General features: G+C 34.0%; 1 pseudogene; it reads right to left on the bottom strand.

Annotated features, from left to right (window-relative positions):
• Positions 1–252: 252 nt before the first annotated feature.
• LOC137765866 (mitochondrial calcium uniporter regulator 1 pseudogene) overlaps positions 253–14,832 on the bottom strand; it is an 81,250-nt pseudogene continuing 66,670 nt past the window's right edge.

The following is a 14,832-nucleotide window of genomic DNA, read 5'->3' on the forward strand; positions in this document are numbered from 1 at the left end:
CAACCAAATGGAAAAGAGATTGTTATGAAGTTCATGACATATTTTCATTGGTTATATATTCATAATTTGCATAAAATCAAAAGCAAGTTTAAACTTTGAAATGAAGGGGAAAAAGACAGTATTCTACTTTTTAGTATTTAGATTCTTTAAATAGGAACTGTATTATACCCATAGCCAATATAATCTCAGAGCTAGTGTTAAGCATGTAAATACAGGTTGATAAATATTGAGTATTATAAAGTTTGCATGAATCTACAAGGTTTTAAGGCCAGCACTCTCAGTGTCACTCCTGTCTGTTGAGAGCCCCACCTTGCTGGGCATGTGATGCTACCAACTTTGTCCTCGTTTCATGTAGCTTCCTTTCATTCAGTGAATACAGTTTTAATGCAACTCTTTCCTAGACTGAAGTTTAATTTTTTATCTATTTGGACTTTGATCACTTCATCCATTACTTGCTGTTTTAACTGACGTCATTTAAGTTTTATTTTTTCTCATTTTCTGCTTTGTGGGCTAAAAACTTACTATTCTCCAAAATAATCATATCCTTTTGCAGAGTAGCAATCCCAGACATTTTCTGAAGAGCCATCTGCTGCATTTCGGTGATCACATCTTTGTAGGTGACATCCTTGTTGTCATATATGATCCACTCGAATGAAGGTGCGTTTCTGCTTGCTGAATAGAAAACACACTAAGGTATGGGTGTCAAAGAAGAGCTTCTTCCTCCCAGAAGTGACAGCTCTCCTTTTGTGCTCTAGTGCAGTGACTGACAGAGGAATTAGCTGTCTTGGAGGAAGCAAGAGCTGCAGCTGCCACCGCCACCACCAGGAAGCTGCATAGACAGCACCAGAGAGGACGGGCACAATTTAGGCCACCACTTGCCTCTATTTTCTGGGGGCATTCGCTGGGTGTCCCTGCCTAGCTACAGGGTTCCCAGTCTTCAAGTCCTAATAGACTTCTGGGGCTGGTAATGCAGATCCAATTGATGACCTTTGAGACATGGTGGTACTAAAAGCCTGATTGGACTGGATGTTTAGAGAACAGGAAGCAAACAAGCCTCTCACGGAGTTTGGTTCTAAATTGAAACTGAGCATTTGCCCGGAAGATAAAAAGTCCCAGGGAGTTTTTTTGGTTTTGTATTGCAGTAAGGCATATTACAGTGTGCTTGTATAGGGGAATGATATAACTGAGGGGGAAATTAATTATTCAGTAGGGAAAGGGGATACTTTCAAGAGCAAAATCTCTAAGTACATCAGAGAGTTGGGATCCAGGTCAGGACTGGAGGGTTGGACTTGGGAATGGGCAAGGCCGGCTTATGTATTGTAAAGGGGATCGGCAAGGTGGGGGAGGTGGGTTCCAATGTTGTTTTATTTTTTAAATGTTGAATCTTTGTTTTTTGTTGCTGGTACTCCTTAAGTGTCTGACAGTTCTTGGATTTGTGTTCAAATTATTAGGAGAGGACTATATTAATTGCAAAAGGTATTTTAAGTGTATTTCATTGGAAGGAAAGGCTGTCTGCTGGCTATCTAGGGATGTGGGTGGAATGTAGACTGGAGGTCTCACTGACTAGGGTGTTGACAGAGAAGAGTAAGCAGTCTGCCTCTCCACTATGCCTTTACAGTATGAAAGGGAGAGTGCACCACACTCATCTTCATTTTGGGCAAAATTCCCAGCATATTGTTCACTATCTTTGGATACGATATTCTCAGTTTCCGTTTTGGCCAAATCTACTACTTCTCCAAACAGAGGAAGTAGGGAGAAGAATTCTGACACACCTGATCTTCCATCAGCGAATTCTTTTCAGGCCAATGCGATGTTAACACTGCTGTGTGATAAAACCTCTCCACTTCATTCTCAGAATCGAGACTTCCCCACGAAGTCTTTACCTTGAAAACTTTTTTCTCTAACTGTCAACATTTAGCCTCATAAACCAGCTTTATCTTGTTGTAAATGTAAAGAAGAGTTATAAGTTTGAGTAGAGACTTACTTATAAGGTTGCTGACTCACCATTTTCTCTTTTAAAATTTTACAATAGCTTTCTAGCCTTTCATTTCTTTTAACCCTTCCCCCTGAATGTATTTCAAAAGTGGTTGCTTTGATTTGTGTTTTGTTTCAGGACTCACTTCAAATTCAAAGAGTCATTTACTTTGTTTTGTTTTTTTTAGAGCATGTTATAAGAAAGTTATTATTGATATTTGACTAGACTATAAGGTATAATATAAAAATATCTTTAGTATTTTCATGAATTTTTGCAATTAAAACAAATGTGTTCTGGGTTTTGATTTTTTAAAATATATTCTGAAAAGCACAGTTGATTCTTCTTATATTTTCCCTTTTTACGTGTAGAATAATCTCTAAGAAGATTTTTCCAAATGAAGCAATTCTTTTCCTACATTCCCAACAAATGCTAAATATGGTAACTGTCCCTAGTGTCAGTAGAAGTTTTGCTTGTGTAAACTGCCAAATCAGGTCCCGTGGGTGGATTTTGACAGCTGTATAATGCCATACTGCAAATTTCTCCACAGCTGAGCACAGGAAGTAATTCCATTTGAAGATTTGAAAGTTCAGGAGAAATTTAGTTGAGTAGAAGGAGATTTCACGAATTGGAACATACATAGGATTTTGAAACTGTTTTTGTTTTTTCCTTTGAAAAGTCTCAATGACCATAAATGGTTAAGACCTCAATTTCACATTGCTAAGCATATACTGTTCTGCTTCTTTGTCTAATCTTCCAGTTTAGGGACTGAAATAATTCATGGTTTCAATAATAATTTTAAAACCTTTTATGGTCATAAATTGATTACCTAAGAAAATACTTTTTATTTTGTATATTAATGTAGAATTTAATATCTTGGAAAGAACACAAAGATAATAAATACATTTTGATGTTAGAATTAAAGCTTCCATGAATGACCCTGTTTTCAAATGAACTCTTGCAAATGAAATATTCAATTCGTTCTCTGGTACTGCTGAAATCAATTACATTGTTCTTTCATTCATTTGTTAATTATTAAGTATAAGCTATCTGTCCAGCAATAGTTTAAAAACTAGTAGTCAACCATAATAGATAAGATTTCTGCTCTAGGATTTTAGTCTACTTCAGTCTGTTGAAATAAATTTTCAAAATAATGTGTAATAGGAACTGTTACATAGGGACACTGTACAGGATTATTAAAAATCAGATAAACCCAGATTAAAATGGTAGCATTACCACTTACACACATAATAAGTTCAGCTATTCAATAATACTATCTTTAAAATTAAAAAGAGATAATGCTTTTTTGTGCTTAACAAATAATAAGTATTCAATAAATTTTATCTATTATTTTAGCATTAGCATCAGCTATAATTGTCCACAGTTATATGCTACGAGAGTGCAAAAAAGGTATCCCTATGATTATCTTGGAAAGCTTCAAAAATTCAGTTTTATTTTCCTAGACTTTAAAAGAGTAATAAAAATTTTCTAACCATTCAAGGGTATAGATTTCCAAAAGTTGAAATAGCCCAAGAAAGGTCTTAGTGGTTTTTAAGGAATTATATGTGTGTGTACGACTGGATGAAAGGGTGTCCAGCAAAAGATAGAAAAGTTAGCTTGGATTCAGATAAATGAAATAATTTATGTGACATAATCACTAATACAGGAAACTTAAGATCCCCTAATTGGAATAAGGAAGATCCTGAACTTCTACCTAGTACATTGGTCTTGAGAGACTACTGAAAATCTTGACCAACTCTGCAACTTTCCTAGATCTCTTAGCTTAAAAAGTATTATTTTAAAAAGAGATAGGGCTTAAAAAGAACAACAATAAAAAGAATTATATATCTTATAGGAAAATAATAAAATTTTGATACTCAAATTTAAAAAACAGATACAAAAACATTCCTACATCTATATCTGGGTGAGATAAACAATAGAAAGGAGAAGAAGTTTTAGGTAAGTGATCAATCCAAAGATTTGGAGGAAAGTGAGTTTCTCATCAATTTTTTTGGGGGAAGAGTATTATATAAAGCTAAGCTGATGAGGTTTGGAAAAGAAAAAGAAATGTTTGGTGGCCATTTAGTAGAAACAAATGGTGATCTTTCTTTGGCATATAATTAACTTCTGAAGAGTAATATTCAACCTCGAGGGACAATGAGGCAGTTTTGAACTCCACCTTTTAGTACAGCTCGAGGCAGCTATTGGTGATGTGTCGTTTCTCAGATGTACGAGAACTTTTGTTACGCTTTAATTCATACTGAACTCTTCCAGACAAAATTAACCATGCCCCTCTAATGTTTCTGTGTTTCTTCAGAATTTCTGAGGTCTGTGTTAGCTCTCAAATGACCTTGTTTAATTTATGAGTGAATTGTGCAGAGTGGTTCACAGGCACAGGAATTTAATATTGTAATAATTGTATTAAAAGGATTTTTTATTATGTAGCTTCAGCTAAAGGCATGATTATTCACACAGTCCAGAGCAAGTGTCATTTTCAGCTGCCCTAGGAATGGGGTGTCCTGGTTACATATCTTATGGCCAGAGGGATGCTAAGCTCTGCCATACCTTCCCAATCCACCAGGTACTTAACGTTGACACTGAACAAAACTTGGCATGTCCCAGAAATACACCAGGTGCCCCACAGACCCTTTTAACAATAAGAGATAGTGAAACCACTCAGTTTATAAAGGCAGAACAGCTATCAGAGAGAAAGAAAATCATTACTTTCTTTCAGCTTAAATTTTTCTTGAAGAAAATATTTTTTTAAAAGAAACTTGTCTTTGTGCAGAGGGCCACAAACTTTGGAACTTTCTACTACCAGCACTCCAATGTGAGCTTTTTTCAGCCCATAGTTTTCTTCTTCAAATGTTGTTTTGCTATGTCACAGGCTTGTGACATATAAAATGGGCTTGTGTTCTTGTAAAATTCACAGGCTGTAGACTGTAGAGGACTACTGTAAATAAGCAGAGAATCATTTATGTCTCTGAAAGGGCAGAGTATTGCTGTAGTAGATCAGTATGCTACCTGAACCAAGGTCACACCTAATTGTGAGAAAACTGTAACTATGGGATTTTGATCTGGGCCACAGCAATTAATATATACATATATCATATATTGATCTATTGATCTATATATATTTATTATATATATCATATATATATCATGTTCTTTCACAATTTCACAAGACACAAAGTACAGAAATGTATGGGGATCACAATAATCTTTACCATACTAGCTATATAAAATACTTGTGATAGGATTTAAATGGTGCTGCCAGATGGACTACAAGAAAGGACACCAGCCTTATCTTTCAGCTATTTTAAAATTTGGCCTTTACAAATCTTCCAACCCTTTCCTGAAACCTCTTGATACAAAGGTGACAACTACTATAGATGCTGATACCCTCTGCATATATATAGAAAATCTCCTTTAATAGGTTCTGTCCTCAGATGTTTATGAGGGATGTATCATGAAAACAATGAATTTGTTTTTTATCAGCACAGTTCAGAAAACTAAGTTATTTATTAAGCAGAAGAATAACTTAAGGACATAGTTAATTATCTGGAACTTTTTACTTAAATACAAGGGGCATCTATTACACAGTCAGATAATTGAAGGGACTCATGAGATTCCATAGGGTATACTCATGTAAAGTTTTAATAAAGAAAAAGAATGTGGTATAGCAAGAGAAATAAAGCAAAGACAAATATCAGAGAAGCCCTGTTGAGTTACCAGGGCCCATTCTCAACTACACAGGATGCATTCTGTCTTCCAACTATCAAGACAAACGCTTGATGCCTTGTTTTAAAGGCAATCACAGTCCTATACACAGGGAGGGGTCTCTTAGTCCCATCTGGTCACATAGCTAACATCAGCCTTCATGACCATGCTTAATAGCAGTAACCAAGAGATCATAATGGAAACCATGTAAAAACTATGAATGTGTATATTTTCTACAAACAATGTTGACAAGCTGGTTCAGCCTGCCCTCTGATCTCTCAGACCTCACTATAGGATTATATTAATCATTATTTAGTTTGTTTCAATCACGTTTGACCAAGGTCAGCACCATGGCTTTAGGCATCCCCTGCGATAAACTCCAGGTTGCCACAGAGCAGCTGATATTAACCCTATACCTACAGGAAGGAACACCAATATATGTGACATTTTCGTACAACAAAGGCAAAAACAAGATTTATAAAAGGAATAAAAGATTCAAAAGACAAAACCACAAGCAGTTTGGAAACAGTGAATTTTGAACATTTAGGAAGGTGGGAGATTGTAAGTTATCACTTAGTAGAGGAGTCAGCCTGAGCATTTTATGCTTAATTAGGCTGACCAAGGGTACAAAAAAGAAATAATTTCAGTTGTTTACAAATTCTGCCTATAACATTGATGTACAGAGATGTTGCTGGAAATATACACCAGGTACTTTGCTAAAAGTTTTATCATAGGCTAGATCTATACCAATTTCCTTATCAGAAGTTCTTAATCAGATCTGGGGGAGAGAGAGAGAGATCGAGAGGAGAGAGGGTATATTTTACATCGCGGGATGCAGTTTTAGACAGAGCCCAGAATGTTCAAACATGGCTCCGTTTTAGACACTGACTATACCGACATGATTTTGTAATCTAAATTACATCCTTGTTGTAATAACTATGATATATTTCAGAACATCAACAAAATTAGTATAAAAAGTTGTTACAAACTGCTAGTTGAATTTGTGAGGATTTTTGATGTAAAGAAATCTAGAGTTGCTATCATAAACTGTTTCCCCAGTCAACTACTACATCAACAACTACAACATAGGTTATGAGCTTCAGCAAAGCAAATAGTTTGATTTTGAAATATCTCTCCTGTCTCTTTATTTAACATAATAGACATAAATAAGAAACATATTTTGGGTGTTTTAATACAAAATCATCACATTAATCAGTTTTAGAATCAAAAAGTCATTTGAAAATAGCCAGCACAGGAGGAATTTCACTGGGTATCTTCAAATTTCTTGCTTATTCTTGAAACATGATGATAAGCAGCTAATTGTGAAGACTGGCAAGGCTTTAAAATATAAATGCTGTTTCATTCAACCTCATTTTCTTGGTTTCTCACCACTAGACATAGGAAGGAAAAAAAGTAAATGCAAGTGAATGCAGAGTTACGCCACTCTGCATAGGACAAATTCAATCAATTGTTCTAGAATTAATTCTTCATTAAAATGTATTCATTAATGAGATCTTTCTGAAATATATTTTATATTGGCTGAAATTACTTAAGATTAGTATCAACAAAAAATTAAATTTAAAAAATACTTTATAAAAGGTTGGCCTTACCGTATTAATTCTAAAACAGAATTTTAAAAAATGGAATTTTGCTTTCCTTCAAAAATATTGTCATTATTTATTTTAAAAGAATTATGAAAAAGTAAATATGAGCTCCAGTATATGAATGATTGATATAAAATGAAAATGACCTTACATACATAGTTTCTATTGACTGTATTTGCATTTGTACTGCTACCACTTACCTTCTGCAAAAGTTATTTGGCTTTTTTCCTTCTGGATAACCACCTGTAAGGTCTCCTCATGCTTTTGTTGTTAGGTATAATGAATTATAAACAAACATTCTCATGAAACACTGGTGACCCACATACAGATAATCTCTAAGAAAACACAAATCTGTCATCATAATAAGAGAAAAAGCAAAAAAAAAAGCTTCACTCTAGAAAACTATATCCTGTAAAATTCCACATCTCAAAAAATAATTGACTAACTCTACCAGAAAAAGAGCAGATTTTCGTATAGATGAGGACTATATCATTAACTAATATTTCATAATCAGCAAAAGTAAGTTATAATAAATCCATTAAGTTTAAAATTAAATTACTCTCTTCTCTTTTTTTAAATGGAAATGATGTTTTGTTTTTATTTCCACATATGTTAATTTCTTTTCTTTTTCTCCTATCATCGAAGGTTAACTTTCTGTTCCTTTACTACCATTTGACTGATCAATAACTAGATACACAGTCCTCTTTGTTTTGTTTGTTTGTTTTAGATACATATTCTTTTCCTTTCTATAAGCCCTAGTGTTGTTTGATGTTTATCTTCTTTTATTAAATGTATGTTAAAATCATGACAATAAAATGATAGAGATTCAAATTTTTTTTACTTATTTTTCCTAGAATTTTATACATTACATATATGCAATTACATATATAATATACATGTAAATCAGTGTGGGTCATAGGAGGGTTATACACCAAAACAAAACAAAAAAAGACAAATTGTAAAAACTCTTACTACTTCAGTATCAGTTTGACTGTGTCTTATGTCCTATGATCAAATCATAAAAATAATGATAATAAAATCCCTTACATAATGATACCACCAACAAATATGTCTAATTCCTCATCCTGTTGGTCAAGCCTTATCCACCTTTTGTTGTATTTAATTTTCTGGGTACTCTTTGAACAATAGTAAATACAAATCCATATAACAGTTCATCATTAAAATATTCAACAAGGAAGATCCACTATATTTAATGATTCCCAACTTCATATTTTTTCTTGCTTTGCAATTGCTATAACATTTTTAAATGTTAATTTTATTGCTTAGCATTGGTGGGATATTGAATGTTTTTTCCTTCCAGGAAGATATATTTTAAATTTTAAGAATAAGCAATGTAAAATTATAAATGTCAAAACTGCCAGGAAATGATTCTAAAATTAGGAAAAGAAATAAAGATAATACCAGAATTGGATTTTATGTTAGAAACAACATTGTGACTAACTTGTGATCATGACTAAGATATGAAACAGAGTTTGTAGTATGGATATAAATGATATTTGTGAAAATGAAATTAGTTTTATTTCTTTAAATACCTTACTGTGCTAGATTGTGGCCAAACTCAAGAATTCTGGCTGGTGAAGTTTTTCTCTTTCTTTTTCTTTCTTTTTTTTTTTTTTTTTAGACTAAAGTGTACTTATTACTAGGCAATTAAAAAGAAAAAACAAAGCAACTCAAGCTAACATAGTAAACATCCTGCTCTAAAGGAGTTAAGGAAATATTTTGACTTAATGTGTGAATAGAAGAAAATGTCTTTTCTTTCTGATCACTAATAATTTTTTCTTTACATTGAAAATTCTAATACCCTACACTCAATAAAATATGTTTTTTCTAAGAAGGGTATTTTATATCTCTCTACTGGTATGACAATCAGTGGCATATTTTTTAATGTTTCCTTTCATTGATCATCTTCATACTAAGGGGGACAAAAAAGCATCTGACTTTTTTGTTTTTCAAAGTAAGAGGCTACCTTCTGTGCAGGATGGGTTTCCTACAGATGTGTGAAGGAGGTTTATTAGGGAGTGCAATTGAGAACAACACCTGTGGGGTTATAAGAAAATCAGAATTGTTCAGAGAGAGAGTGAACTGTGATGCAGCTGTGACAGAGGGCCAGCCAATCCTGCAAGTTCAGGAGCTGGTATGACCTCTGAGACATGCTTGGCCTTTGTACATCAACATCAACAGATGCAGGCTGCTACCAAGAGAAGGGTATCCTTGGGTGTCCTTCAATCAGGGCAATTCCTGGGGAGGAATTTAACTGTGAGCCTTCAACAGCCAATATGATTTTAGGATAAATTCATTTTTATATAATATATACTTTACTCAAGTGTTTTCTCAGAGTCTGGTCCCAGGATAGGTGTGGGGGATATAGAGATAAGTCAGACATGGTGATGTTTACTCTCAAGGGAAGATACCATAAGAGGGGATGATAAGCCTCTGAGCAAGGAAGTGCAATAGAAAAAATAAATCTAGGACCTCCCTGGCAGTCCAGTGGTTGGTTCCCCATGCTTCCACTGCAGGGGGCGTGGGTTCAATCACTGGTCAGGGAAGATCCCGCATGCTCCTCAGAGAGACCAAAAAAAAAAAAAAAGACCTAAATCAGTGACTTCAACCAGGGGTAGTGTTGTCACTTGGGGGTAGTTAGCAAGATCTGGAGACACTTTTGGTTGCCAGAACTTGGTGGGATGCTACAGGCATGCTAGAGAGTAGAGGCCAGGGATGGTGCTAACCATCTTACAATGCACAGGACAGTCCTCCCAAACAAGCTTTATCTGGTCCAAAATGTCAATAGTGCCAGGGTTGAGTAACCCTGACTTAGATGCTTTGACAGAAATATATACTGGATGCAGTGGGACAAAGTAATGGATATAGAAATATTAAGGAATTTTTCAGGAAGTGACTTGTGGAAGAGGTGATGGGAAGGTGTTCATTGTGTAGGAAAGGTGAGGGATAGAACTCCAGGTATCTATACTGTAAAGACAAAGATGCATAAAATAGACAATGTGGCTAGAACATCAAAAGTAATTCAAACTAATGTTGGAGACACAGTCAGGGCAAGAGAAAAGGGTTTAAATATCATTCTAAGTGTTAAGCAAAGTCATTGATTGGTTTAAAGAAACTGGCATGTGCCCATTAGTCTATCCTCACCACACATACAGTAGGTGCATTCCTTTGCACTTATTGTCAGTTTTCTTACCTCATTCACCCCCTACCTTGTTCCTAGATAGGCATTTGATATCTCTGCTCCTGAAGTAGGCGTTGGCATGATCTCTCTTTCAGATCTCCTCAGACCTGCCATTGATAGAAGAGGAAACAAAATAATTGATAGGTCATAGAAATTAAATGTAAGAGAAATTAACGAGTTATTTTTAGGATGGTGTTATAATTATCTTATGCTACCAGAGGCAGCGTGTTGGGGGAGGGAGAATTGGATGAAGGTGGTCAAAAGTACAAACTTCCAGTTATAAGGTAAATAAGTCCTTGGGATGTAATGTACAACATTATAAATATAATGAACACTGCTGCGTGTGTGTGTGTGTGTGTGTGTGTGTTTAACATCTTTATTGGAATATAATTGCTTTACAATGGTGTGTTAGTTTCTGTTTTATAACAAAGTGAATCAGCTATACATATACATATATCCCCATATCTCCTCCCTCTTGAGTTTCCCTCCCATCCTCCCTATCCCACCCCTCTAGGTGGTCAGAAAGCACTGAGCTGATCTCCCTGTGCTATGCAGTTGCTTCCCACTAGCTATTTTACATTTGGTAGTGTATATATGTCCATGCCATTCTCTCACTTTGTCTCAGCTTACCCTTCCCCCTCCTTGTGTCCTCAAGTCCACTCTATATGTCTGCATCTTTATTCCTGTCCTGCCCCTAGGTTCTTCAGAACCTTTTTTTTTAGATTCCATATACATGTGTTAGCACACAGTATTTGTTTTTCTCTTTCTGACTTACTTCACTCTGTATAACAGTCTCTGTGTCCATCCACCTCACTACAAATAACTCAATTTCGTTTCTTTTTATGGCTGAGTAATATTCCATTGTATATGACATAAATCACAGCAAGATCCTTTGTGACCCACCTCCTAGAGAAATGCAAATCAAAACAAAAATAAACAAATGGGACCTAATGAAACTTAAAAGCTTTTGCACAGCAAAGGAAAACATAAACAAGATGAAAAGACAACCCTTAGAATGGGAGAAAATATTTGCAAATGAAGCAACTGACAAAGGATTAATCTCCAAAATTTACAAGCAGCTCATGCAGGTCAATATCAAGAAAACAAACAACCCAATCCAAAAATGGGCAGAAGACCTAAATAGACATTTCTCCAAAGAAGATATACAGAATGCCAACAAACACATGAAAGGATGCTCAACATCACTAATCATTAGAGAAATGCAAATCAAAAGTACAATGAGGTATCATCTCACACGAGTCAGAATGGCCATCATCAAAAAATCTACAAACAATAAATGCTGGAGAGAGTGAGGAGAAAAGCGAATCTTCTTGCACTGTTGGTGGGAATGTAAATTGATACAGCCACTATGAAGAACAGTATGGAGGTTACTTAAAAAACTAAAAATAGAACTAGCATATGACCCAGCAATCCCACTACTGGGCATATACCTTGAGAAAACGATAATTCAAAAAGAGTCATGTAGCACAATGTTCATTGCAGCTCTATTTACAATAGTCAGGACATGGAAGCAACCTAAGTGTCCATCAACAGATGAATGGATAAAGAAGATGTGCCTCTGTGTGTTATATATGAAAGGTGTTAAGAGAGGAAATCCTAAGAGTTCTCATCCCATGCAAAAACAAAATTGGTATGGGGACACACGTCTTGACAAACTAGTTTCTCTCCCCATCCCTCTTATGTTTTTATTCTCTTTGCTATTTGAAGTTGCACATGATATTTTTGGGGGGGGGGGTATCTCACTTAAATAAATCAGTGAGATGAAGTGTTACTCTTTTAAATGAACTATCATCATCCCTCTGAAGGAGAATGTGTTGCTTCATTATCAACAGTAAAATATCTTAAAATGGTATTGTTCTTTGACATGGAGGTCAACTTCTGAATTTCCATCAGGAAATTGAAGAGAGGTCCGGATCTAATGTAGTACTGCAATTCATTCCATTGATTTGTGTGTCAGATTTTTTGAAATATTTACAAATTAGTACAACCTTCTGATAACAAATATCACCCTCTTAAAAATCTACATGCCCCCCCAAAAAAAAAATCTACATGCCCTAGGCCACTATAAAAACTGCATAGACCTTGGATAAACAAGGTCCTACTCTATGGCACAGGGAACTATATTCAATGTCCTGTGATAAACCATAATGGAAAAGAATATGAAAAAGAACCTATATATGTATAACTGAATCACTTTGCCGTACAGCCAAAATTAACACAACATTGTAAATCAACTAAACTTCAATAAAATAAATTAAACAAAAACTTTGTAGACTATAATCAATCTTACTTTTAGAGATCCTACTCTACATCAAATATATTCAACAATATATCAAATATAATACAACCATGTTTACTTTAATGATAATATTTCTGCTATAAATATTTGAATAATCTTAAGATGTTACTAGTAAACTGGCTTGCCTGTGTGGAATGCAACTATTATGCCTACTTAAAATTTCTTATGAAGTAAGAAACTTTCTGCAATAAAGTGTGTCTACACAGTGAAATTTTAGCAATATTAAATGTAGTCATTTTATTAAATTAACAATGTTACCTTTAAGGTAATTATTAATTTTGATTTTGTTGCTTTAAACATTTTTTTTTAACTAAGTCATTATTCCCTTTTTGACTCAAGTATTTTCACAGACCCTTAAAAATCTTATGGGAATTAGGTGCCTATATATGTGAGGTGACCATAAAATTTCATACATAAAATGGCCACATACATACCCTTTGCTATGAAAAGTCAACCTATAAAAATTTATACTAAATAATTGATAAAAAATAAGTATAATAATTTGTCTATAAATATAATTATTGTAGAATATTCATTGTTTATAATAGCAAAAATAATATTTTAATGAGATGAGCTTAATGCATATAGTACATATTTACAATAGAATAACATGTAGATGTTGAATGTGACTGTTGTAGAATTTGTGGAATAATGATGGAAAAATAGTATGTTAAAATTTTAAACACAATTTATAAAATGGTATCCACACCCTGAATCCTTTTATAACATATGCATAAATATAACATCTGAAGAATAAGTACTGACATGTATAAAAAGAGTGTTCTCTTCTAGTCAGAGATTTTGTGACTTTCTTTTTCTTCACTTTTATTATCCTTATTTTCTACTTTTCCTATGAGAGTGCATTACTTTTTTTTTTTAACAGTCATTCAGTAAATATTTATTCAACATATGTGTTGCACTATGCCAGTCCCCAAGAGGGATACAGACATACTCTCAATGTATTTATGGTTAAGTGAGGAGTCAGACATGTACATTGCAGCAATGTAATAGGGCCTTTTGATGAGGTTGAGCATGAGCTGAGTGCTATGAGTGTATGTATGAAAAATGAAAACAATCATAGTTAAAATTGGTAAAACATATACAGGAAGGTATTAAATTGATATAAAAAATAGCCCAATAGCTATTCCATGGCTTCTAAAGCTAGTATTGTATAGTATTAGTAAGCTTAGTATTTGTACCTTGATATTTATGTTATTTTTTTAATAAAATATTTTTCAAATTACAAAAAAGCACCCAATGACTAGCCATTGAATAAAAAATTATAATTAAAGATAAATAATAAACTAGAAAATGACAAACAAGTATACTGAGTTTCATTTACATGTTCTAATAATTTTACCAAGCTATCAGACTGCATATGCTACATAAAAGTTTTCTTTCCTTGTAAATTTGAAAAAATAACTACATTACAAAATTGCTATTTATTGATTACTTACTCATTCAATATTTTGTCTTGTCATCATCTAATTAAAACTGTTCATGACTTTAGTTTATGAATGTCTGTTCCTCATGGAAAAGTTCACACTTTCCTTCAGGAATGTGATACAAATAAGATTCTACAAACGAACTATACAACAATTATTATTTATTGATTTCTTCTTTAGTAATTTACCAAGGCAGGAGCTGTGGGTGTGGTCTGCATATTGGGAAGAAAATTTTATCATTGACATTATTTAGAATTGATAAATATGGTGATAATAAAAAGCAAACTGAAATCAGCAGGTTTATGATTGCTTTTAAATGGTCTACAGACTATGCTTCCCTCCCACCCTACAATAACTGCTCATTGTTTGGAGCCCTCTTACCTCCTTTAGTATGCTGCTGTGCTACTCCAAAACACGTATGAATTTCAAAATCCATGAGTAAAAATGCTACAGGTTAATTATGTATTGATACATAAGCTTGTAAGCTTTCTTGGGAAACTAAATTAGACACCTGTAGAAATAATTAACTCAAGGACTAATTTAATAATTTGTGAATTAAGATGTATGAT

Source organism: Eschrichtius robustus, chromosome 6, assembly GCF_028021215.1.
Source record: "Eschrichtius robustus isolate mEscRob2 chromosome 6, mEscRob2.pri, whole genome shotgun sequence".
NCBI classification, from domain to species: Eukaryota; Metazoa; Chordata; class Mammalia; order Artiodactyla; family Eschrichtiidae; genus Eschrichtius; species Eschrichtius robustus.